Raw genomic sequence first — 27,384 nt, 5'->3', positions numbered from 1 at the left:
CCAACCAACTTGTAAGGACTCAAACACAGGGGCTGCAGCCTATTTTCCTAGCCCTCCCCCCAGCAGGTGGAGGGCCACCCAGGGAGTCCAGTATAGTGGGACCCTGAAGAATTGACACAAGCCACCCACAAATCCATCTTCCACTTGCTCGCCACCCCTCTTGGGCTTGGATTGATTGATTTCACAGGGTCTGGAGTCTCTACTTCCGGCCCCAGACCCTACCTTTGTCTGGATGCAGCTTGTGAGAGGCTGCAGGTAAATCACAGAATATCAGGTCTGGGGAGGGACCTTGGCACTCTTCACGATGTTTTAAAGTGTAGGCTTCCACGAGGGGATTGTGGAGCAGAGGCCAGTTTTCGGTGGTGTTGTGAATCTCCAGCGTGTGCTAGAATGATTTGGTTTATCTGGCAGAATTTGCAAATAGTGGACGTTTCTTCTATTTCCAAAACTTTGCTGTGTTGTTTCCCGATTTGCTAAGACATAGAAAGGAGGGCTCTGAGCACCCTGCCCCCCACTCAGGTCCAGCCTGGCACCCCTAGTCCTCAGTTCCAGCAGAGTTCGGGCAGATTTTCCAGGGCTCCCCCTTCCAGCCCGGCTCCCTAGACACGCCCAGGTCCTGCAAGCCCTCTGAGACTCAGTTTGCCCAAAGTGGCCCGGCCCCGCAAGCCTCCAGCCCTGCCGCCCCTCCTCAGCAGTTCCCTCGAGCAGCATTACTTGGTCCCTCTCCGCTTGCCCCCTCCTACGGTTCCCGCCCCTGAGACTCTCCCAGAGCAAGGCTTTCCGAAGACCAAAGACTGAAACTGCATCCTCGCCGGGCTGGTTCCGAATCGTCTTTCGGCATCAGACCCACACCTCCTTCAAAGTTAGTCAAAGTCTCTCTTTCTTGGAAACCCAAGCTCGCCCTCTCGCTGGTGTTGAAGGCTTTAGCAGCCCCAGCCCTGGCATCCCGGGCCCCACGGACCTGGGCAGGGGCGGGGTGGCAGGAGTTAGGAGCGCCGGCCGCCCTGACACCTGTCGTGGGCGCGCTCGGTCCCTGTAGCCCCCAACAGCTGGCGGCGGCGGGCGCGACTGGGGCCAGCCAGGAGCGGAAGGAATTAAATGCCCGCCCATCGAATCTGACTCGGCCTCCCCCTCCTCCCCCTCCTCCCCCTCCTCCTCCTTCCCCTTCGCAGTCGCCTCCTGCCTGTCCCCGCCGGCTCCGCGGCGCGACGCTGGTGCCCGGGACGCTTTGCACCGCGCTCCGGGCACAGGCAGCAGGGCTCGAGTCCGGGGGCTGCCCCAGGATGGCGGTAAAATAAGGGGACCCCGGAGAGGCGCCACGACCCCAGGCTGCGCCCGGGAGCCCGCCACTCCTCCCCGGTGGCGACATGGGGGACCCGGTGTACCGCGAGAAACCGCAGCTGCACTACGCGGTGAGTGTCCCGGCGCGCTCAGAGGCGACAGGGGGCGCCACTTGGCCGGCCTGGGAGGTGACAGCGCGGGGTTGAAAGGATCCGTGGCTCCCCAGAGGTCCTCGGTGTGTATGGCGGGTGGGTGGGTGAAGAGTGCCGCGTGCGTCACCCCGAGTGTCATCTGCTCAGAAACTCAGGTGCCTCTTAGAAGGGGAGCCCCCATCCCCGGAGCCCGTGGTCCGTTGCCCCGCACAGTGGTCACTGCGTTTGGGGCCGGGGGCCGTACCCTGCCGCCGCCTCGCTGGCCAGGGCTAAGAAATGGAGCTCCCAGGGCTGGGCCCAGGTTTGCCCACTCAACCTTTGGTCACATACCCTGCAAGAACCGACACAGAACTGGACGGGAGGCAGGGGCCGCTTGGTGATGGCAGCGTGTGGCCAGTGGACCCTCCGGAGAAATGCTGCAGGGCGGGTCGGGATGCCGCGGGTTTGCTCCTTGGAAAGGGAGCAAACTCGCAGGGAGTTTGTAGCGGGACACAGTGTTGCACATTTTCTGATTAATATAAGAAGGTGGCAGGGGGTCTTGTGTCGGTGGCCTCTCTTCTCCCTGTTGACTCAAATATTCCACATTTATTGGGGGCCTACTGTATGCCAGGCACTACGAGCCGCTGGGGACCACAGGACACACCGGACAAAAAGCTCGTGGGATTTGCCTCCTTTAAAGGAGGAGTCAAGATTTCAAGGTTAACGACCGACTGACCAAATCCAGATTTGAGATGGAGTCTATTTTTGAGAAAGAGAAAAGACTTAAGAAAAAAAAGTAGAATGAAAATAAAGATGTTTCTGAGGAATGAGTACTACTTCTGAAGATTCTGAGCGCTGCCTCCAGGAAGCCGCCAGGCGTCCTTGTTAGTTTACTCCAGTCTTTGAACATTTCTAAGATGTGTCGTTTTGACGCGGAGCCTTGTAGTTGTTCTGGCATCTGCTACTTTACTGAGTTTTCCTTGACATGATTTTCACTATTGAGATTGGACATGCTGGGTGCCAACTTTCAAAACTGGGAAGCAGGCAGAAACTTGAGACAAGAATTATGAACATTGATAATATGAATGTTCAATTATGAACATTGATAATAAGGCAGAGACAGTTATCTGTCTGGAATTCGTGTCCTCCAAAATGCACTCGCCACATTAAAAAAAGGAAAGTTTACACGGAAGGAGTCGAGGTGGACAGGGGTGGTAGGTGCAGAGGTCCCCGATCTGCCCCAACTGGTTCCCGGGGCGCAGAGTGAGGTCCGGGATCAGCCGGGGGTGGGCCGTTGTGCTTGCTGCGAACTTCTGCGGTTTCACTTTGCCGCGCTGGAAAAAAAAGAGGGCCTGAGTTAGAAAATCGTTAAGGTTCCTTCTCAGGCACACGTTCTAGGAACGTATGATGGCTCGTTCTCTAGTTTCACCAGGGTTACTTGCCTTGAAACGCCCAGTGAGACACTAGTAAGTTACTAATACTTGTATGTGGGGTTTTTTTTTTTCTTTTTTTTTTTTTTTGAGACACAAATGGCTCAGCGATTTGCCTTTTAAAGCGGTATTCAGGACAACCCGTTTTCGGCAGAGGTCTCTTTGCACTGAAGGATCTAGAGTCTGTGCTCATTATGTCTAATCAGCATTTCACTGCACTACCTTTTTCAGATTTTGAACTGTGTGCTGGTGCCCTTTAATTTGCAATCTGAGGTGTCAATGTCATTTACAAGGTGAGGGAGGAAAGGTGAGACGTGGCTCCTTAAAAAAAAAAGTCTATTCATTCTATGAATGATTATTGCCTCAATTATGCAAATACATCCAATGCATCACAAAACAATTTAAAAATTATTTTCAGTCAGCTGCCTTATTCTCCTAAAAGCATAAACTTAGAGTCAAACTGATGTTAATGTCTCCTCTTGCACTCTGAAGATATGCTGATGAAATAGCCCTTTATCCTAGCACAGATCACCACATACATATTTTCTGATTTAAGACTCTTAAAAGGAAGATTCCAGAGGGAATATGTTGGTTCTCAAGTTGGAAGAAGTCACCTGTGTCCTCTGAAGTTTCCTATGCATACTTTAGAATGATAAAGCAGCAGCATTCAGCAGCATGGTATCAGTCACAAGTCAAAAGAATGTTCTTTATTGTGACCCATTGTTTTTCATATTAACATAACTCTCTGTGGCTTAAGATCTATTCTAACGCTGCACTCTTCTTCAGCTTCCCCTACAGTGGTTTAGGTAATTCCAAGAGCTTGTTTTGCCTTTTAGCATAAATATTTCACTTACTTCGCTCATCTTGGTCTTGCCCCACTGTGTATCGTCCTGGAGTCCTGCGGGCTTTTTGTGTCTGTATCTTCCTCGAAAAGAATTATCCTCCATGTGCCCTCAGTACCTCTTGCCTCCTCTGAAGTATAATCCAGGGGCAAGTATATAATAATACTCTTCCTTCAGTGCTTTTTTCATTTGTCCAAGGTGAGATTGCATAGAAGAAATCAATGGCTCACATTTTATTCGTTCACCAAACATCTGTGGAGTGCCTATTTTGTACCAGCTATTTGGTCACTTTTCCAAAGACGATTAAATAGTGAAAATGTTAAGAGTTGTTATGAACTCTTCACTCATCTTTTTAAATGGTCCTAATGGTCACAAAGAGAGAAATAAAACACTTAAGTAGATAAGAGCATCCTGCATTTATAAAATCACTTAACACTTTCCCAAAGTATAGCACAACTGTCTTGTTTTATCATCATAACAAAAATGCAGCTAATGTTTTCCTCCCAACCTTTCCTCCCCCGGTTTTCCCACGTGGAGTTTATGGTGACTCCGTCCTCCCAGCTGGGTGTCGCCCTTGACGCCTTTTGGTGACTTGGTCAGATTTGTATTTTGAAAATCCTGCGATTTGTATTTTGAAAATCCTGCTCTGGTCCCTGGAAGAAGTCGAGGGTGGGGAGAAGGTAGAGTGCATCCTGGCACTTGGGCCAGGGAGAGATGAGAGGAGGTGACCTACACTCGAGCTCGTCTGGAGGTTGAGAGCAGTCAGCATAGTTGAGAGATGTTTAGGACGCTGAACCAGCCAGCCTGCATTTGGATGGGCTGCAGAGGTGCTAGAGGATGAGGGTCAAGGGTGACATGCACAGATCAATGATTGCCTGGCAGCACTTCTAGAGAAACTGCAGTTTCTCATTATTATTGTCTTCTACAAGTTGCAAAGTGTTCGGACACAGTCCGTGTCATTTTCAGCCTCAAATCCGGCTGGTGGCTTAGACAGGTTTTCTATTTTGTGGCTAAAGAAATCCAAGCTTAGAGCAGTGGAGTTCAAGGTGGCACAGGTGCAGTTGGTGACAGAACGGGGAATTTTATCCAGGTGCCGTGATCCCACAGACCTCATCTGACTCATTTAGAGAACTGAGATAGATGAGGCACATTATCCTCGCCCCTTCCTCTTTTGTCACCATAATAAACCAACAATCAAATATCGTACCTTCAGTGACTTAACGTAACCATCCATGTTGTTGAATTACACGACCAGCTAGCTCTTTAATTGGACTGGTATAGACAAAATGCAAAATTTAAATATCCATTAAGTTCAATGCCATAACTTTGTCTTTCTCAGGGTTTCTCAGCCTCAGCAAAATGCACATTTTGAGCGGGATAGTTCTTTGTTGTGTGGCTGTCCTGTGCACCGTAGGATGTTGAGCAGCATCCTTGATCTCTGCCTACTAGATGCCAGTACCATAGCCCCACGCCACCCCCAGTTATGATAACCAAATGTATCTCCAGACAGTGCCGTATGGCCCTTGGGGGGCAAAGTTGCTCCCGCCTGAGACCCCCTGGTCTATCTGATTTTCATGTATGTTTCTAAGAAGATGTGACATTTACTGTGTAATAAGATCGAGAAAGAGAAGACACAGTAAATGTTCTGAGTATTATATATATATATATATATATATGCTATACAATGAACATGCAAAACCTTAGAAAGAGACCAACACAGAGGTTCAGAGAGAGTCTCAAACACAGCGCAAGTGCTGGGCGTAGAATAATGAGTCACCCCAGTTTCAATGATCACGGCTTTAACAATGTTCTCCCACTTTTGTTGACCCCCAAATGTCAGGTCACTTGGCCTGGGTTAAAGATTACCGTAGCCTACCTTTCCCAGCAGTCCTCGTATACCTTCTTCCATTAACCACAAACAAAATATTACAAACCTTGATTGTCTACCAAGATCAGGTGACAAAAGTCTAATTTCATGACAAGCCGTGCAATTAAGTATGGCGACTTCTTCAGGTGAATTACTGCGCTGAGTATTAGTTTTAATTTAAAAATATTTTTTTATGTTTTGGCCACGCCACATGGCATGTGGTATCTTAGTTCCCCAACCAGGGATTGAACCCACGCCCCCTGCATTGGAAGCACAGAGTCTTAACCGCCGGACCACCAGAGAAGTCCCAAATGAGTGTTAGTTTTAGAACAAATTATCGGGCATCTTTTTTTATCTTTTATTTTATTTTAATTTATTCATTTTTTAATTTTTAATTTTCTTAACATCTTTACTGGAATATAATTGCTTTACAATGGTGTGTTAGTTTCTGCTGTATCACAGAGTGAATCAGCTATACGTATACCTATATCCTCATATCCCCTCCCTCTTGCATCTCCCTCCCACCCTCCCTATCCCACCCCTCTAGGTGGTCACAGAGCACCCAGCTGATCTCCCTGTGCTATGCGGCTGCTTCCCACTAGCTATCTATTTTATATTTGTAGTGTATATATGTCCATGCCACTCTCTCACTTCGTCCCAGCTTACCCTTCCCCCTCCCCGTGTCCTCAAGTCCATTCTCTATATTTGCGTCTTTATTCCTGTCCTGGCTCTAGGTTCTTCTGAACCTTTTTTTTTTTTTTTTTTTTAGATTCCATATATATGTGTTAGCGTATGGTATTTGTTTTTCTCTTCAGAGGCATTTTGGAACAGTTTATGAACACTATTATCCCCAGCATCTCCCTGGAGGCACACACTTATTTTCACCCCCTTTTTTGAAAGGGAAACAAGAAGATTTCCTGTTGCCGCTGGCTAAGATAAATCTATGGATGGTGATGTGTTCTGTGCATGGAGGTGTGACAAAAAGCAGGGGGCCTAGACTCTGACTTGGGATATCTCCCCGTGGAGTCTGGATGTCAGGATGCAGCCATTTTCGTCCCTTGGACCGGTCTACTTCTGAGCTTCTCTGTTGCTGACATCACTTCCTGTTTGGTGCAGTTGCCCCACTATCTGTGCTCTTGACCACAGCCTCATCATTAAATGCTAACTGTTTCCTTGCTCTGCTTAAGTTTCCTCCTCCCTAAGGAACCCACTGGAAGGGCTAAGCTGCTTACCCTGCCAGGGAGCCTTTCTTCACCCAGGTCAGTTGAGACCTTAATATGATAGTTTCTAAGTTTGCTTTCTATGAACATTCGATTTTGAAAGACTTTATAAAGTCATTAAGTCCACTTAATAATTCAGTGGTGTTGATTACAGGATATTCTTTGGTAATTCTGAAGACACCCAGAACTGGGCACTGTTGCAGGGCTGAGATGATACGAATCCATTATCATCCATCAGCTCTGCCAGTGTAGACATCTTAGGAAGTTCAGCGGAACTTGTACTGACCTGCTGCCTAGCTCAGAATTCACTTTTATAACACTGTTTGCTAGTCATTTGTCTCCTCACGAAAGCCAAAATTTTGCAAGTTACAGATAAGTGGGAGATTATTGAATCACCTTAATCAGCACCTCTGCTAATCATGGGTACCTTTCCCACCACCTGCCCCCACCTTCCAATGTGCATTCTTTTCTGCTGCACTCAGTTTTTTCTGTATGTGGCCTCTTTGGTCTGGAACTCTCACCACCTTAGGAAGCTACCTATCCCATCCTTCCAAGCACTTCTTAAGCACCACTGCTAGTTGATAATCGGATTCCTCTTGGATGGTGCATGGAAGAGATATCTATCAATAATAAGAAAACAAATGCTACCCTTTGCCTGGTCCTTTCTGATCATAAACTTCTATTATTTCCTTTTCCTTTTCCCCGCATTGTGATAACCCTGGACCAAATACACCTGAGTCCCAACTTGACTGTGATATTATTGTCCAGTCATATGCACTCTTCACTGGGTTTTTGATTCCGCACTTGTCCCTCACCTGTATCACTCTTGGTCTTTTCCATCACAGTAAATGGTTGGCGACTTGGCGAGCTGCCCGAGCCAGACACGTAGGGGTCATCCTGGAGTCCTCCCTTTCCTGCACCCCCTGACATTGAATCTCTGAGCCAGCCCTGCCAGGTCTGTTGCACAGCACTCCCCAAATTCATCCTCTTCCTTCCGTCTGCACTGCTGTTACCTAAATCCAAACCCGCAGCATCCATTGTCCTCACTAAGACAACATGGTAACCCTGTGCTCCAGTCCTGGGACCAGTTGAGACCTTTTAAAAAGAAAATGAAGTTGTGACATTTCAGTGCTTAAAGCTCTCTGGTTGGTTTCCATTACACTTAGACTAATACCTTCATCCCTGACCTTGGCCTTCCAAGTCATCCTACATAGTTCTCCCTGCTTCCTAACACCCTCCCTCAGCTTACCACTGCCCAGCCACATTAGTGTACTTTCTGTTCCTCAAATGTGACCAGCTCTTTCCTGCCCCAGACCTTTGTTCCTACTGTTTCTTCCGCCTCAGATGTTCTTTGCGTGGCTGTTTTTTATATCCTACAAGTTGCAGGAAAGAAAGTCACCTTCCCCGACCGCTCTCTCCAAAGTGCTTCTGACCCCATCAGTTACCATGGATCATATCACACTAGATGCTGCCTTCATTGTTTGCTCCACTACTTGGTACATTATACATTGTTTGACTCTCCCTACTGGTGTGTAAGCTTATTCAGGGCAGGGACCTAATCATTCTTTTCCCACGATATCCCCACTGCCTAGAATGGGTCCTGGTACAGGATAGGCACAAAATAAATATCTATGAGGAAATGAATCTGGCTGCCTCGGTGTTTTTACCTATAACAGATTATACCAGTGGGTTCAGAACTTCACTCATCATCATCTGATGATTGCAAAACATATTGGCTTCAGGGTTTCACCCAATTTCCATTCAATGAGAATCTCCAAGGCCTAGACTTGGAATCAATGATTCTGATATCAGCCACGTTTGGAAACCACCAATTAATTTACATGGTGGACCACTTACTGTTCAAGAAGCCTCTACAAAGCCTGGGATTTGGCGGCAAAGTGATCCAGAGAGTTCAATCCAGTGCTTCATCTGAGGTGACCCTGAGGTAATGGAGTACAAGTTTTCCGAGAGGTCTTTTGTTTTGTAACCTAGTATTCATTTCAGCTGAACCCACTAAGGATACAAGAGGCATAGGCACAATGCTTCCTTTACATAGCATGGTCTGGCAATACGTCCCTCAGCATCCATTTTCTAGGTAATCTAAGCCAGTGATTCTCAGCCAGGGGACACTGGGAAATGTCTGGAGGCATTGTTGGTTGTCACAACTGGCCAGGGGTGCTACTGGCATCTAGTAGGTAGAGACCAGAGATGCTGCTCAATACCCTAATCAATGCACAGCACAACCTAACAAAGAATCGTCCAGCCCAAATGTCAATAGTGCTGAGATTAAGAAACCTTGCCTTAGCTAGATCTCTGTAGACATCAAAATCTTTACTCTTTTTGAGATTCATTTTGTATAGTGCTCTCTAAAATGAATTATACATATTTTCCTGCTATTTAAGAGTTGGACAAAATGTGAGTTACCTGTTCCAGATGTGAGTCATGGTTATGAACATGATGTTTCACACTGCGGGGGAGAGGGAGATTACTCTGAGAAGGGTGGTGGTGGCCCTTCCAGAAGCCTCATTGCCTTGGACTTTTTACTTCTTCACTCCTCAACTCTGATACCCTTTGTAATCTTGGATCTTGTTTTTTAAACGCTTCCTATCTTCTCTCTTGTGTCAGACTTTAGCTGACTTCTTGATTTATTAATGTCTAATGGTCTTATCTCAATTCACTGCCTCTATTCTGATGTAGCTGGAATACCAGTTTCTTAAATCTGATAGTCCTGGCTCTAATATCAGGAATCATAATCTCCCAGCTAGGATGTGAGGGATTCTCAGAAAGCCCACGTGCTTGGATGTTGGACCTGTGGCTGTATGTGAGTAAGGAGCTAGGGCCCGCTTCTGTCCAGCAGTCAGTCCTTGATGATGTGATGTGGACTGACCTGCTCTGGGGAAATGCAAAAGCACTGAAAGAAAAACAAAAGGAAGGAGGAGGAAGTTAGCTTCTCCCAGCTCTTCTCTCTCAATTCCATCCTGGTTAAAGATCTCCCAGTCAAGACACACCTTATTGGTCCAATGTGGGCCCCTCGCCCACCCAGGAGGACAGAGGGATAAGATCAGTCAGGTTTGAGTCATTGCCCACTGCTATTGCTAAGGAGGCAAACTGGATTCGAAGGCATTGGATTTAAAAGAATAAGTGCTTCATTCGCTTTCAAATTTTAAAGATTAGAGAAATTTGCTATGATCTTCATCGTCTTATCATTTGTACTCAGACTTAAATGGTTTCTAACTATCCTTGCATCTCTGTATTACTTCTTAGAGTGGCAAAGTCTTATATGGGAGCATCTGATTGGCTGGAACAGGTCACATGATTTCATGTTAGTTTTAACGGGGAGAGGGAAGATCTCCCATTAGGGAGTTCATAGTGGGAGACGTGAACTATGGGCCAATAATTCTATATAATGATATATTGCCTTGAAACAGGAGTGGGGTTTGCACGATGAAGGGTAAATAAATGAACAAATGTCAATTGCAAAAAAAAAAAAAAAAAAAAAAAACGAAAACAACTTCCCGATCAGCCCAGGGTGGCAGTTGTGTTAGTGGCCTATCTGCCACTGACAAGGATTGTGGAGCCCTTTCTCAAGTCCTGGCCACATCAGTGAATGTTCATTAGCACGGCCTGTTTTAGGTTGTAAGCTCCAAAATGATGGGGAGTAAATAGATTTAAAGGTCTTAGTTGCTTGCAAAATTTTGGACTAAGATCACCAACATTTACAAACGAATACAGTTAATTTAGTATAATGTACCTTCTCAGATTTTCTGGTTCTAACCTTATTTTCAAAAGATCAACTATTCTGATATATTTTATTCTTAAATACTTTCTGAATACTTAAAAACTTAACGATCGATCACATGAAACAATAAGGACTGCCACCCATCTTTATATGGTACTGCTTTCTCTGTCTTTATGGTGACTGCTTGGCTGTGGCTATGAGATACATCTCTGTTTGGATAAGTTATACACAACGTATAAGACTACTTTATTCACTCAGATATGATCAGTGTTACTAAAGGCTCTTTCCTTGAAAGATGTCATGACCCTTTGAAATGAAAACCAGTCAGGATTTTCTCCCCATTTCTTTGGTTGCTTGACACATTCTTAGAACTCTTCTAAGTTAAATTTTTATAGTAAAATTTGAGTGTTAGGAGTGCCAAATCCATTAGATTTCTGAGATGAAGTTTTCAGAAGAATTTGGAGTTATGGCTTTGGGGAAAAGTTGCCATGGAAACAGCAAAAGATGTTCAGATGAATCAACTTTAAAAATATTTTTTGAATGACCCCTTTCTGTAGCTGACTGAAATCTCTGGTAAAGAAAGGTGTCCATCCAAGTGAAATGAAGAGACTAGAAGCATGTCACCGGTGTGTGGAGTGCCTCAGCTGTGTATTTGCTGAGCTCCCCTGTGCCAGGTGGGTGCCGCCCATCGTGGACAGGTCTCTCGGACATCGTTCTGGATTCTGTACTTGGTGGTGCCATTTTAACTCGATCCACAGAGTAATAATCGTTTAGCAAGAAAATGGAATGTCAGGTTTGCTGGGGGAATTTGAAAATGGTCACACATAGTATTATTTTTGTAAGTCTTTATGCACATGACCTGTAACAGTGCCATTATGATGTCATTTTGATTGTCTAAGCAAAATGTAAAACACAGTCTTAACTTAGGTCTCAAAAGATGAGGTATTCTCCCACCTTAGCTGCTGACTCACAGGCAAGGGCATTGTATCCATCAGGATGTGGCAGGAAACAGATGGGACACTCAAAAGGGCCTAACTTAAGGAACAGACGATTATGGATGTGTCAACAGGTTTACAAGAATCAATAAGGGGTGGTGAGGCACACAGCAATTAGCAGCGGGGACGCTGTTACCACGTGGGCACAGAGAGGGCCCAGTGTTACCAGAACCTGATGACTGCCAACCTCGCTAGAAGGGACCCTGGAAATGTACCCAGCGAGGATTGCAGCAAGGGCAAAATATAAAGAAGCAGGGATGGCGTGGGATGATAGGTAAATACCCTGACCTCTTGGTCTTCCAGCTCATTCATCTCCTTCTAGTACCAAACCCAGCAAATCCACTGAGGTCAGTCTCAGAGGGCACAGACCAACACAGAGAAGGGCAGGAATTTTTGTCTTGTTTTGGCAGAAGTGGGGGAGAGTTGGCAAACAGAAAACTCATCATATGCACGTTCAGTCTTGTTTGGGATTTAATTACTTTACGAAAGACCCTAAATTCCTGAGAATATAGAGGACTCCCAAACTGCTTAGAATGTCTCTTTCCTCTCCCCTGTGGGTTATCTTAATTACCACATTTAAACTAGTAATGTGTCAGACCAACTCCATCTACATATGATGTGCATGTCTTTAAGAATATTCACATCACAAGCCTATTAAAGTACTTACTCTTCACGTATTATACAGTATATATTTACATAGATATTGTAATTAATTTAATATCGAGAAGTTCCATGCTTAATTCAGAAATGGTTTGGTCTAAATGTATTAATGTAAATTCAAACTGTAATACATTTTCCCCCCCTAAGCCCCATAGGATCGTCTAATGTAATTTATTTTCCAAACAATGATAAAGGAAGAATCAGTTTACCTCTTTTTCTGGTTGGTGGGTAAAGAGTTTTGACGCTGAAAGTTATACATCAGCGCCGATGGGTTAACCTGTGCTTTATTCTCATTTATATCTGTTGGTAAAGGAGTTGCAGCTGAGGACTGCAGTTGACCCACCCTGTACTCCAGTGAGCTTAGCAGAGAGAAAAACTCCCTTTTCAACCTTGACTGCAGAAAGTGACTCTCATTCTTAAGTTAGTTCCTCCTCGAGGCCCCTGTGCATCCACTTTCATAACATCCATCTTGCATGTAATTGCACCTCTAAAGACCATATTCATTACAGAACTGAAAAATCCAAAGGGGCGGAGGCCAGAACCAGGGCCCATGTCTAGACGCCATATCCCTGGTCACATGGAGCATGTGCCTGACAGCATGTGCTTGAATGTCAGCAAAATTAATAACTTAGAGCTCTTAGAAATATTTAGGCTGACCTGCAGTCTTAATAATAATAATAGCCAATATTTATTGAATGCTTTCCATGGGCCCTGGACATATTACATATATTATCTCATTTAATCCTTACAAGAACCCTGTGAGCTAGGTCCTACTATCATCCCCATTTACAAGATGAGGAAACCAAGGCACTGAGTTTAGTTAGATCTGTTTCAAGGTCACACAGCTAGTAAGTAGTAGAATTGGGATTCAAATCCTTGTCGGTTTGACTGCCAGGTCTCAGTGCTTGAACCACTGCACAGTGGCTGACTGTTAAAATGGCATTGGCTTGAGATGTTACCTTTGAGATGACACTCTTAAAAGCTTTTCATTTTGTAAATATTCTAGACTCACAGGAAGTTGCCAAAGTAGAACCAAGAGATTCCACGTACCCTTTATCCAGCCTCCTTCAATGATAGCATCTCACATAATTACAGAACAATATCAAGACCAGGAAATTGACATCGGTATAATACTGTTAACTTGAGTACACACCTTGTTCATGTTTCACCGGTTTTTTACATGCATTCCTTTGTGTATGTGTGAGCGAGGGAGGGAAGGACCGAGAGATGGAGAGAGAGAGACAGACACAGAGAGAGATCCAGGCAATTTTATCATGTGTCTAGATTGGCATATCTGCCACCACGTTCAAGATACAGGAGTGTTCCATCACTACCAAAAAGCTCCCTCAGGCTACCACTTTGTAGTCACACCCACACTACATCCTACCTCTGGCGCCTACTCTAATCCGGGCAACCACTGACCTGTTCTGCGTAAAATGACACCTTTTAAATTGCTTCCTCTGTCCTTCCGGCACAATGGGAACATTCCTGTCTCCATTGATCATTTATGTCAAAAACGTCCAGAGACCTAACAGGAGAAAATTAAGGTGAATCGACAATGAGATCAGAGAGGATTTTGGTGTTCTTGTCGTTAGTAACATACACAACCACAAATAAAGACGTCCTGTTTGGTAGTTTTTAGCTGAGCGTTGTGGTAGTTTTGTAATTCCAACTCTTGTGTTTTCTCTAGCAAAGTGCTTTTAGTTGAAACAGCACAGAATTTAGCTCCTGCATGAATGCTCCATGCTCCCTCTTTGCATGGCTGTTCTAATGGAACATCCATTTCAGGAATGACGGCCACATGGTTGAACTTGTAGCCGCCTGGAAAAGGTACATGAGAGCTGGCACTCTGCCGTCCAAAAGTATTTATGAACAAGGATAAACACAAGTCCCACATGTATTTGCGGTAGCCACGACCCAGTCGTGCTCTGGGCAGCGCAAGGGTTATGTAAACCCTGGCGTTGATGGTACACATGCATTTTTATTCATTCATTTTGAAGGGAGTGGCAGTTCATAGACCTCTCTTGGGGAAATGTTTGAACCTTATCAAGATTAGCTGGTTCAAAAAACCCGTAATAGCTGTTTTTATTCAGGATGGCTGCGGAGTGAAACCTTATCATCGGGACACAGTTATAAAGACTTCCTGCATTTATTTGGTTCCCACTGTTTAAAAAAAGGTGTAAAAAGAGCTGATGCTGTCTGATGCTGCAAACATAGGCACACACTTATTGGATACTTAAATTAGTACTCAGTTTTACTATATGATTTGCCTTGATCTTTATTAGAAAGGGAGGATGTTTTTTAACACCTAGACATTCTTAGACCACCTATTGCTTTTAATTAGGTAGGCAAGGAATACCATCATTACCATGTAGGTACTTCATATCACCCATTGTAGGCTGTCTAGGGAGAACCCGGGTGTAAAGAACCATGGGGCCTTCCATGAGAATTCTGCCCTGGGGGACACTTTTAAATTTTGGATATCATTAAAAAGAATGAAATATAGAACACTTGGCATGTGTACACATGTGCACACAGACACACAAAATGGTGCTTTATAGCTGTGTTGTCTAAAATGTAGAATGGTGTTTCTGTCAGTTAGCTGTTGCCACACGAATGCCGCATAAAAAACTACTTTGAAATTCAGTGGCTTAAAACGACCATCATTTATTCTCGTGGATCTGTGGGTCAGCTGGGGTTGGCTTATCGGGCAGAGCTCAGCTGTTTGACCCGAGGTCAAGCTGCCAGTCCTACGGGGCTTGGCTCCTTGGTCATTTCCATCCTACATGTGTTTATTCTAGGGCCTAGGTTGGTGGGGCAGCATTTATCTGGAGAAGTGCAGAGGCACGATATGACAAGTGGAATCGACTACGAATACTTAATGCATAGGCTGGACTCTGGCACACTCTCATCTCCACCTACCTGCCATTGGCCAAGGTAAGTCACGTCCAAGCCTAATGTCATTGGGTAGGGAAGTACACTTCCTCCATGATGGGGCCATGGCAAGGGTGTGAGTGCAGTAAGGGGTGAAGAAATAGGGCAAATCGTTCACTTTACCACAGTATGTGAGCAAATTCGGAAAATACTGACATTTTAAAGAAGGCACAAACCTATCTCAATTTTTTCCCTATTTGGTCAGTGAGTTCTTCCTGTCATGGATATCAATACATATTTCCTTATGACCTAATTAAACAACAAAGGCAGGATGATGGGGCCATCCCGCTGATACCAGTACCCACAAATCCTCATTGATTGGATATAACTGAATAGATATCAAGGAAATATTATAGAAATAGACTGAATATATTAACAGTTAAACAGAATCATCACAGTCTTCTCCTGTTTCCTTGGGCTTAGCAGCTCTGGTTCCTCAATATATCAAGAGGAAAACATTCAAAATCACCTCCCAGGACATTTTTTAATTAGCTTTAATTTACTAGTGCTACTTTAGAAAGATTTATAAATTTAGCTCCTGTTTTAAAACCATCTTCTGAAATTGTGGATGAGGTCATTTATAATCAGAAGAAAAAAAATATATATATATATATTTTTTTTTTTTTCTTGCGGTATGCGGGCCTCTCACTGTTGTGGCCTATCCCGACATGGAGCACAGGCTCTGGACGCGCAGGCTCAGCGGCCATGGCTCACGGGCCCAGCCGCTCCGCGGCATGTGGGATCTTCCCAGACCAGGGCACGAACCCGTGTCCCCTGCATCGGCAGGCGGACTCTCAACCACTGCACCACCAGGGAAGCCCATATAGCATTCTTTTTTTTTTTTGGTACGCGGGCCTCTCACTGTTGTGGCCTCTCCCATTGCGGAGCGCAGGCTCCCGACGCGCAGGCCCAGCGCCCAGCGGCCATGGCTCACAGGTCCAGCAGCTCCACAGCATGTGGGATCTTCCCAGACCGGGGCACGAACCCATGTCCCCTGCATCGACAGGCGGACTCTCAACCACTGCGCCACCAGGGAAGCCCCAGAAAAATATATTAATCCTTTAGTTCAAACAAATCAGAGCCAACATTTGGAAATTAGCTGATGAGTTTGATCAATTTTGACATGTAAATGGATAAGCTAAATTAAAAATAATGCACACATGCAAAAATCTCCTCTCTGAAGTTTGAAACCTTTGCCCTGTCTTCCTCTATCGAATCAACCGATTGGACAGTTGCCAAATCCGGTTTTGTTTTTCAGTTTGTTCTGTAGGTGCTCATTCCTAATAGAGCACCTACCATATCGCAGTCACTCAATTGTCTATATCAGGGGTCAGCAAACTATGGCCCATGGACCAAATCTGGACCACTGCCTGCTTCTTTTTTTTACAGCCTGCAAGCTAAGAATAGATAAATATTACATTGTTAAACAGTGGAAAAAGTCAAAAGAAGACTGGTTCACAACATGTGAACATTATATGCAATAGAGATTTTAGTGTCCATGGAAATAGCTGTGTCCATTCATTTACATATCAATTATGGCTGCTTTCATGTTACAACATCAGAGTTGAGTAGTTGTGACAGACTATATGGCATGCAAACTCTAAAATATTTACTAGCTGGCTCTTTACCCAAAAGGTTTGTGGATTTCTGGTCTAAAGCTATGTCCAGATGACCACAGATGCTGTAGATAGATCTACTGTTATATAAGAATGAGGGCAAAAGAAAGGGGACACACATGGTTAGCATGGAGAAGAAAGTTGAGTATGTTCAGATAAGGGCAAAATATCATTGAACATTCATTTATTCACCAGTATGTGTGGAGAACTGGGTGTGTGTCCAGTGCTAAAGGAAAATTTCAAAAAAGAATAATATCTAGTTTCTACTCTCAGGCTTCCTCTTGAATAAAAAGTAAGATGCATCCACATATGGCTTAGAGTGTCTGAAACCTATCCTCCTTGTCTCCTTCTCTAAGTCACCAGAAAACAAATCCTTGGCAATTTTTAAGTTAAAATTTGTATTTTTTTCAGAGCTTATTTTGTAAATATTCTAGGCGGAATAATTTTCGTGAGCATTGCTATTCTTACCAGTTCAAAGTGGAGAGTTGAACTCTGAAAAACATCATTTACTCATTGGTTTAAAGTGCTGGTTCTTGTTTTGCATTTGAGATTTTTACATTAGTTGTCCAGAACTCCCTCAGAGGAAAGAATGTAAAGGGCCTCCAAGGGCTGACCCTAAAAACATCACTGCCCTTTTCTTTAAACTCTCTATAGCTTGCTGAGCGCTCAGCCACAAGAGCTGGGCCGTGAGAGAGCCGTTGGTCCTGGCAGTGCAGCCCGTGTTTTGCCAAGGGACGTGGCCCCATCTTACACTCTGTGATGTTTCCTTTGGCTGACTCTTCCGCATTCTTGTGACCCTTTGAATGGAGATGTCTTTACAGCTTTAGCCCTACAACCTGGCCTCCCGCTATCATTTCCTGCAGGTCTTGTCTTAGATCTCAGCAACTTCCTGAGTAAATATCACCTTGGTGTCTCCTAAGAGGAGCTTGGGAGGTTCACAAGACCTGGTTCCCACCGTATGTGAAGCGTAATGTCCGTGAGTCTTCTTCTCACTGGACTCTGCAGGAGGTGAGCCTGGAATTCCCTTCAGTTCCAGAGCAAGGGGCAACGCGAGGCGCTGAACAGAGAACCAGGCAAATGCCCCTGAGGGTGGGGATCGCATCACCCCAGAGGAGGAAATTCCAATTGAAAATAGAAACCGGGCCAGCACCCTTGTGCGAGGCAGCGTACTAGACTCAGAAACCGGCAACCTGGAGCCTGTGAGGGCTGCTATCAGAAGTCCGTGAATTGGCCTGAACAAGGGTGTTGTGTTTTAGTGCAGTAAATTGGGTGGTACCAACCCAAATGAAACATGATTTATCTACTTTCACAGTCGTGCTGGGCTGGAGGGTTATGCGGAAATGACTCAATTTCATACATTTGTCATGTTGACCAATGGTCAATTCTTTAATAGAGAAAGGCAATTTGGGAAGAATATTTTCTTGAGAACTATGGTATATGTATATATGGCGGAGGCAACTTCTAACTTACCATGATAAGAATTTTTTCCATTGGTTGTTAAGGAGCAAAGGGTTACTTTGTAGAAGCTATATAATATCCCCTTGTTAATTAAATTAAGAGACCTCAATTAATGATTGTTCCTTAAAATAACAGATCTATAATTAACTGGGGAGCGCTCACAGTATTACTGGGTTGCTAAGGAAGTTAGTGGCTTTTTGACAAGTCTGATGAATTTCCAGAATATCTTTAAAGAGTGTCTAGAAACTTTATCATAACCCTTAAAAAGCTATGGAACAGGATGTCATTTGGGGAAGTTTCATTTGCTTGCTTCAGCTCGTGATCCAAATTTGGAGGAGACTAAACCTCTCCAGGGTTTTGTCTGAAAATAAAGTTGAGAATATGTGCTATAACTCTTTTAACCTGTTAAGAGTTTGATTTGGGGGGCGGGTAGGGGTAGTACTGGAAGAGAGTAAAATGGACACTTTTGACTTTAATGAGGAAAATACTGCACGATGGAAAAATGCTGTCTGTTGGTTGGTTGTCATAAGCTTTAAAATAGTATTTTACAGTGGAAAAAATGTTGTTTGTAGGACTGTTTTTCAGAGGTTTCTTTGCAACATTTAATTTATTTGTTCCTTAAAATTATTAAACATCACAGACACCAAAATCTTGCTGTAGAAGTAGGATTTTGTTAAAGGAGAGATGTATTTTTGATTTATATTTCATATGTATGTGTGAAGATATAATGACTTCCACAGATCTCTAGAGACAGAAAGTCGATTAGTGGTTGCCTGGGGCTGGGAGTGGGAAAGGGGAATGACTGCTAATGGGCACCAGGGATGTTATTAGGGTGATTGAAATGTGCTAAAACTGGATTGTGGTGATGGTTGCACAGTTTGGTAAATTTCTAGGTGAATTTTATGATATGCAAAGCGTATCTCAATAAAGTCGTTTTAAAGAGTAGGCCTTAATAAGAGAATCCAAAAGTATTTATTTGCAAATGAAGGATTGAAATCAATCTTACACAACCAAACTTGAAATACATTAGTAAAATTATCGTATATTTCTTTTCCTTCTCGACCACCCACCTGGAAAAATCAAAATGTAATAAATGAGACAAAACACGATTTTTTACTACTTATTCAGGGTTCACAGAAATCTGACCAAGTGTTCATTTGTGGTTAGCACAGAAACATCCCACCAAACTAGACACCAGACTTCTAAGAAATTCAACTTTCTAAGTAAAGCGCCATCTCAGTTTTGCTATAATTTCGGTTTTAAAGAAAGGCACATTAGAAGGTGATTATTTGCCTTACAACACTATTTTCTGTAGTGCTCTTTTTAAACTCACAAAATCACCTATGTATTTAAAACAGTATCCTTTAGACCTACTGTATAGCACAGGGAACTTGGCTCAATATTCTGTAATAACCTAAATGGGAAAAGAATTTGAAAAAGAGGATACTTGTATGGGGTATAACTGAATCACTTTGCTGTACACCTGTAACAAACACATCATTGTTAATCAACTCTACTCCAATATAAAAGAAAAAAGAAAAACAAACAAACAAAAAACCCCCAAACCAAAAAACCACAGTATCGTTTAAAAAAGAACTCCGCTGCAGTCTGCACATTCCAGCAGTATCCATTACAAAAAGCACAGTGCGCACCAAAGGGTCCCTCCTCCTCTCCTTGCCTAGGACTGTGTGTCTCTGTGAGTATGCAGGCCCAGCGCTACCTTTGCAGTCCTCCTGGGGGGATGTGGCAGGGGTCCTCCAGCTCAACAGCTCTCAGCCCTGCCACTTGACAGTAACACTCTGAGAAGTCCAGAGGGTGTGTGGCTACACGTCCCCGCGTGTGCTCCTGGGTGAACACTTGACATAGATATCCAATGAATCATGGGGTGCAATTCAGAGACACCCCCCCTTCCCCTTTCCTGAGGGCTGTGGAATCAGATCTACCAGGCTGTGGCACTCGTTGCATCTTTTATGCCTACAGAACTAATGTTTATGGCAAGGTACCCAGGTTGAAGAGGCATTAGGTTGGTGAAGAGAGGGAGAAAGCGCTCCAGAAAGAAGGAATAGTTTGTGCAAAGTCCCTGGGGAACAAAGAACAGCAGGTTCGGGCTTCCCTGGTGGCGCAGTGGTTGGGAGTCCGCCTGCCGATGCAGGGGACATGGGTTCGTGCCCCGGTCCAGGAAGATCCCACATGCCGCGGAGCGGCTGGGCCCGTGAGCCATGGCCGCTGAGCCTGCGCGTCTGGAGCCTATGCTCCGCAACGGGAGAGGCCACAACAGTGAGAGGCCTGCATACCGCAAAAAAAAAAAAAAAAAAGAACAGCAGGTTCCAATAACCTAATGAAGAAAGTTCAGAGTGAGTGAGGGGGAGAGGGCATAAGAAACATTTGGAGAAATGGGTGGGGTGGGCAGAAGAATGACAGGGTCTTGAAAGCCACACAGCAAGTATATTGGATTGTAACCTAGGAGCAAGAAGAAGCTATTGAAAAATTTTAAACAGTGTGATGGGGCGTGTCTGTGTGTGTGTTGTGATCAATTTCCTCATCCATAAAAAAAGACATGATGAAATTGTGTTACAGCCTTTTGGTTACTCAAGATAAGAGGTCCTTTATTGCCAGGATACCCATAGGGTCTCCAGCCCTGGATATCTTGTCAACCCTCATAGGAAGAATTCATGGATGACTGCGGTGGGATTCTACTACTTTAAAATCTACTTCTGACTGTTCCTGGCTCCTCTGCTCCAGCACCCACTGAACAGCAATTACTACATCTCTCAGCTAACTAGCAACAGAGAGAATCCCATTAGTTCAGTTTGGGTAGTGGCATCCATGCTGGGAGAACTATCTCAGCATGCCTCCTCATAGGCCCCTACTGATTGGGTGACTGTCGGATCAGTCACCAGCCCTGGGCCAATCAGCTACGGGTAAGGGTGGGTTTATAGTACCTGGATGGAATTTTATGCTCATGGAGTGGCTGTTAACCTCAGCAAGAGGTGAATGTGGGCATGGAAAGAATTTTGTTGCCCTTCTCAGTAGCAAATAAGCAAACCACTGCCAAGAGCAACAACAACAACAAAATCTTGCAGAGTTGTGTCGAGGATAACAGATATTGTAGGTGAAACTTATACAATGCTTGCCTCACTGTTAACAGCAGTGCTTGTCAGATAGTGTGCATTGAGAAGTTGGTTGCTAGTTTTGCTATTAATCATCCCATTCCTCCCACACCCACACACGTACACACATCACTTAAGTAGACTCTGCTTGACAGGTTACCGGTTTGGGGTCTTAATCTTTGACACAAGAACCAGTGATAATACCTTTGACCAATGGATGGATGACTTATAGCTCTATTTTCATAGTTTTTTAAAGTTCTGTTATTGAAGTCATTTGTTTTCTTTAGTTATTAATCTTACTGCTTCCTCTAGCGTTTTGTTGAAAAGCATTTCATCATGTTTTGGTTAAGTGATTTATGGTTAGCTCACAAATTCCAGTCTCAAGATTAAAGTTACTCACAAATTCCTTAGGACATTCATTGTGTTAGCAGAAATTAAAAGAAAAGAACTGTGGGATTCCTTCACAATTCTGTTGAATTCCATCATATACTTCCACCACATTTACCTCCAAATGGCCAATAAACATATGTAACATACATACAGTTGGCCAATAAGGACATGACAACATGTTCTAAATCATTAGCCATCAGAGAAATGCAAATCAAAACCACAGGGATGTACCACCTTACACCGTCTTGGATGGTAATAGTCAAAATGACAGATAGTAACAAGTGTTGGTAAGAAGATGGGAAAATTGGAACCCTCATACACTGCTGGTGGGAATGTAAAATGGTGCAGCCACTTTGGAAAAGAGTCTGGTAGTTCCTCAAAAAGTTAAATATAGAATTATCATATGACTCAGCAATTCCACTTCTAGATATATATGCAAGAGAAATGAAATGTGTGTCCACATACAAATTGTATATGAATGTTCATAGCAACATTATTCATAATGGCCAAAAAGTAGAAACAACCCAAATGTCCATTAACCAATGTATGAGTAAATAAAAGGTGGTATACCCATATAATGGAATATTAGTCAGCAATAAAAAGAGTGAAATACTGATACATGCTATAGCATGGATGAACCTTGAAAACATTATGCTAAGTGAAAGAAGCCAGACACAAAAAGTCACATGTTGTATGATTCCATTTATTTTGAAATGTCCAGAGTAGGCAAATCCATAGAGACAGAAGGTAGATTGGTGGCTCCCTAGGACTGTGTAGAGGACAGTGGGGAGTGGCTGCTAATAGTTATGAGGTTTCTTTTCAAGGTGATAAAAATGTTCTAAAATTGGTTGTAGTGATGGTTACAAAACTCCATGAATATACTAAGAACTATTGAATTAAACATTTTAAATGCGTGAATTATATAGTATGTGAATTTTATCTTAATAAGGTAGTTATAAAAAAATAAAGTCAACCAATGCTAGACTTGAGTGGTGTATTCCACTGTAAGGTAATTGTCTAAGCACATTGACTTATGAAACAAAAGCTCCTCGGTTATCTATTTATGAGTTGGTTTGCCATATATGTACTTAAGAAACTTCTCAGTTTACTTACAATATATATGTGACAGCTAGTTTATTTTATGTCATGGGAAACAGAAACAGAATGAGCAAGGACTGTTTACGTGAGCATAGTCTGGCCTTTCACTGAAGACTCGGGTGTATTTTAATGCCCCAAACCCACATATCCCACACATTAATCAGGGCCAGCATGCTGGGAGCAATCACGACTGCCAACCACAGGAAAGTAAGATGTATTTTATGTGGACATTTGTAGGCAAATGTAGCATAATCTGTTTAACTGGTGTGGTAGTTGTGGTGATGGGGTGTGTGTGTGTGGGGGGGGTTTTGTGTGTGTTTACATTGTGTGTGTGTGTTTACAGTAAGCTCAGTCAGAATGCCCTAAGGCCAAACAGTGCCGTGAACCTCTAAAAAGGAAGGAAGATCAATATCTTGGAAAACGCATTCTTGCTTGCTCTCAATTGTTCAAGGATTGCTCTCCCCTGCTGAGGCCCGGTTTAGTCTCCTGTTGCCAGAAGATCAAAATGGGAAAAAGATGTTTCCCCGCAATACTTACTCTGTATCAAACATTTTACTCTATGCCTTATATGTGTACTTTCTAATCCTAAGAACAACTCTCTAGTGGGGCTTATTTATCCTATTTTATAGATGAGGAAATTGAGGTTTGCAGAGGCTAAGTAACTTTCCCAAAGTCACAAAGGTATTAAATGGTGGAGCTAGGTTTTGAACTTATGTTAACTGATTCCAAAGTTCATATTCAGACTCCTTCATCTTAAGCTGTTTTTCATCTTTCCAAGGGGAAATGATACCCTTTACTCTTTTGCTATTGACTTAATTATAACCATTAATAAAACTGAAGCAGAAATTGATTATTTGACTAGAAATTGATTTTATAGCAATTCGGTATTTAGTGTAGCAACCAAGGATTTCCAATATCTTTGCCAGACCATATCCATTCAAATTCTAAAATTAGTTGGGTTTTTTCCCTGTGATTATACAAAATTGTACAGTAAGCCCTTAGTTTTTAGGATACCAGCCTGCAAAAATGACTAATGGTAAAGAATGAAAGAAAGAAAGAGAGAGAGAAAAAGAAAGAAGGAAAGAGAGAGAGAGAAAGGGAGAAGAGGAAAAGAAGTTCTCCTCAGAAGTAGAGTTAGGATCCAGAGAGCACGTGCTTTTACCCAGTGGTGTCATCCTTCCTGGATTGTGTCTTATAGAAGGAAAGAGACATGCTAACCCATTAGTAATAGGTGCATGAGAAGCTCGTCTTGAGAGCTCTTAAGTGTGAAAAAGCAATTTTAGACAAAGAAGGGGAAGCAAAGAGGAGAAGGGTGGTAGAGATTGCGTGGTGGCAACATTCTGGTCACCTGGGACTCTGGGGTGAGCCTCCATGCCTCTTGGTGGTACAGGTGAATATCAACAGTGGGATAGGAATTTTCCCATACTGCTGACAGTGGAAAAGAGAGAAGGCAATGAAAAGGTAGAACCAAGAACCACTCTAACGTTCACAGGAGAGGCAGCCAGCAGCCCCTCCCACCTGGCCTAAGGACATTGATCACCACATTGAAAAGACATCAGTCACAGTAATTGTCACTGTGGATGGCTGGAGACACGTTCACTTTGTGTGGTTATCCTGTGACAGACTCATTCAGCTCTGTACTTGATCTGCATTTTCACCTATAATTATGCCTATAAGACTAACTGGTTCAATGGTTTAAAAAGATAAGGAAATGACTCCATTAGAAAAATAAAAGCTCTTACAATAAGATGGTTAGAGCATAAACTGTGGGCTATCCAGGATGTATGCTTATCTAGAATGACTCATTCCCAGATGATCCAGGGTCGCTGAGGATTTGCTATACTGAGCCTTCAGAGCTGCGACCTTCTCTTTTTTAAAAATATTTTTGGAGCCATTTTTCCTTCCTGAGGTTACCCACAGCAGTATCCTTTGACCAGATTTTCTTTGAGCTCTAGATTAGAAAAAACCTATAACCACCCACAAATACAAAATTTCTTAAGAAGAGGCTTTCAGGGGCATAAAACTCATGAACTGAAAATTCAGTTCCTGTTGGCAGGCACTGTTACTTTCATTGAGTTCTAACTACATGGAATAGTTTTTAGACAAATTGAACAAATGCAAAGGAAAAGGATTATTTTTATATTTTACTTTATATGTTGCATTAAAAGGACTGAAGATTGACTTGAATAGATTGGAAGTCTTGACTCTTAAGGAGTCTAACATTCATCTTTGGACTCTTCCTCGGGTGGGTTATGTGGAGTTAAATTTTAAGGCTTTGATGCAAGGCTGACCTTGTTTCCAACCTGAATTCCCCTTGTGACTATGGCAGGTTCTGGAGCCAAATGTTAGGATGGTTTCCGTCGGTGGGGTTCAAGACAGCTGAGCAGTGGGAGATGCATAGAGTGGAGAGGCTCATCAGAGAGATGAAGAAGGTGGCTTTGCCTCTGACCCCGTGAATCAGCCAGGTGGTGGTGGTGAAAATGGAGAGGAGATGCTGAAAAGCAAGTAGTACCTGGAGAGCACAGAGTAGTGGGACTCAGATCTCTGTAACATATTTGCATTTATATATTCAACATTTTCTTCTCTCCTGCCTTGTGCAGGTCTGGCCTTTTTCCATCTATGTGTCTTTTTGAAACATTGCAGGATATTCAGCATTAGCACCTAATTATGGGTCTGCTTCGATGTTAGAGCCTGTTTCATCTCTGCTTTAACATGGTTTAAGTATGTCTGTAAAGGAAGAAAATTTACTTACATTGTTAACCATCGCCTTCATGTCTCAAAACAGCAGATTTGTTTATCCAACAGATTTTGCCAAGAAGGCAGTGAATGAAATTTTAGTTTTCAAGGATGTTTGAAGTTAACATTTTGCAATAGATAGACAAGCTCAGTCAAGCAACACTTGCCTACATAAGCGTCTCTGAGCTCAATATAAATCATGCCTCAAAGTAACATTCAGCTTTTGGACCAGCACTGTCAAATAGAAATGTAATTCAAACCACATAGGTAGTTTAAAATTTTCATGTTTAAATAAGTTTTCTAAAAAAGGTAGAAAGAAACAGTAATATATTCTGTTTTACCTAATACATCTGAAATATTACCATTTTGATATGCAGTCAATAAAAAAATTATTGGAGATATGTGTATATATATATATATATATTTCATTTCAAGTCTTTGGAATGTGGCACATATTTTGCACATACACCACATTTTAATTCCAACTGGCCACATTTCAAACACTCAATAGCCACAAAGGCTACTGTGTTTGACACAAGGCTTTCGAGGACTGAATTCGAAGCCAAAAGACAACAGATTCGATTCAGTTCTCTGCTGCGCAAGTTTTCATATCAATTAGTGAGATTCTTCACTCTCCGCCATGCCTGTAGCTCAGCTCTGGGCACCCCAGGACTGCATTTCTGTTCTCCCCCTGAAGTAGTCAGGATCTAGCATCTCGATAGGTAGGATGGGGGCGGAGCCATGTTTTCTTGCTGCGTGGTAAAATCCAGCTGCTCTTCTCTGCTGGTGTTTCACTTGGCTTTGAATTTCAGCCCCCCCCCCCCGCTTTCCCACACTGAGCAGCCCACGCAAACTATTGTTTGCAATGATACCTGTTCCTTTCTAAGAAGATGAAGGAGGTAAATCAGATTTGCACTTAGTACACGGTGTTCAAGTGAAATTACCTACTTGTTTTGGCAGTCCCCCTCCCAAATTGCTGGGGTGTATCTTCATCAGGGATTATATAAATAGGAATTGCCCACCTCCTAAGTAGAGTATGTAATACTGGAGGTAACCTAGGCATCCTCCCACACGCTGCCACCATTGACGCCCAATTATTCCCCAGAACACCTAAACCTTTATGTAATAGGGTCCTGGGAAGAAGGGAAGTGGCAGGCAAAAGTGGGATAGTTCAAACATCGCTCACATGTGAAACATTTAGATCCAGCGTTTAGATGCAAGACTCTTTTTGCTTCCAGTTTCAGGGTTTGTTACATTGCGAGTGTGGCTTGGTTGCCAGGGCAGCATCTTGGAGCTGATGCTCACAGAGAGAGCCAGTGCTTGTTAGACCTCTTGATACAAGCAAAATCATAGACAATGTCATTCTAAAAGAGAGGCGACTCCTGTGTGATAAAGCCCAAGTTGTATGATGCGTTTCCTCATGTAAAATGGAGGGAGAACTCTTCTGTTTTGTTAATTCATCTGCTATATAAAGCTTTGCTTAAATTAGACATGGGCTCGAAGCATGACTCACAGTCTTTAATGTTTGGAAAACATTCAGAGAAGTTGGAATCAAAATGGATGGTAATCTTTTACCATAAAGTTTTAAGAGAAACTGTTTATGGAGTTTCTCAAGAACTGATTGAAAAATTTTTTGAAATTTTGAAATAGACAGGGTTGCCTGTTTATTGTTATCTTATTCGTAATGACTACCCATAGTGTCAACGTTCATGTGTACGGATGACACAAAACCCATGATAATTCCACCACGTGCAGGTAAATGTTGATTACTTTGCCTTTTTGCAGCCAGGGCAGTTTTCTTATAGAAACAGTTGCTGGTTGTGGTCTGAGAGGGCATCAGCATTGCATAGTATGCCAGCTTATAGAGAAATACCCTG

This window comes from Mesoplodon mirus, assembly GCF_964341445.2.
Source record: "Mesoplodon mirus genome assembly, chromosome: X".
NCBI classification, from domain to species: domain Eukaryota; kingdom Metazoa; phylum Chordata; class Mammalia; order Artiodactyla; family Ziphiidae; genus Mesoplodon; species Mesoplodon mirus.
Note: the sequence above shows the minus strand (reverse complement) of the source record.